An 862-nucleotide genomic window follows, 5' to 3' on the forward strand; every position below is an offset into this window, starting at 1 on the left:
AAGGGATTTTCTTTGAGATAGAGTTTCAGATAAGTGTTGTTGGTTTTTTAGTGTTGTATAAACTTTCTTTTATACATGAAATTTGTGTTTTGTTGTATCTTTCTCATGAAGTCTGAGTAGTTTACTTTATCTTTTTCCCTACTTTGAGATATGGTGAAATGAAGAGATAATATAGATGTGCCAATATTAAAATATAAAATAAATTGTGATGATTTTTCAACTCCGAACTTAATTTACTTTTTGATCTGGCCAATTGAATTGTTAAAATTTGTTGTAAAACATATGATCCAGAAAATGGAGTATAAGTTCTACAACAGATTGAGGAGCACATTTGATTCCATGAAGGAAAATTTTGTTCATGGAATTAAGTGCAAATAAATAGGAAAATATACTTTGTTGGGTGTAGAATTGGAGAATCTTTAGAGTGACAGACTAAACTCCCCAATTCGATCTTAATGTTTAAAAACTATAGCGAGAGTTAGTCTTCAGGTGAAGGGAAGTGGGAGCCAGTATCCTCCTAGCCTAGCGACGAATTTATGGACTAAACCTGGGATTAGCCAATGATTTTTAATAACACTGTATCAGGGTAGAGAATTAAAAATGCTCCTATTTGGCACAATACATATTAAAACCATTTATCTCATCTCATTTTACCAAAATCTCATTGTAGTGGGAAAGATGCTTTTTCACATAAAAAAAATGCATCACATAAACATAGTTTAATAGTTTAGTAGTTAATGTTTAAACTTTTGTTTCAGTTTTGTTATTAATTAAATAATTTAGTTCTGATAATATCTCAACATTCAAAATTATTGACAGTAATTTCGTTTTGATTTTCTATGAACTTCCCAGTAAATTTATC

This window comes from Phalaenopsis equestris, unplaced genomic scaffold (genome assembly GCF_001263595.1).
Source record: "Phalaenopsis equestris unplaced genomic scaffold, ASM126359v1 Scaffold000715, whole genome shotgun sequence".
Taxonomy (NCBI): domain Eukaryota; kingdom Viridiplantae; phylum Streptophyta; class Magnoliopsida; order Asparagales; family Orchidaceae; genus Phalaenopsis; species Phalaenopsis equestris.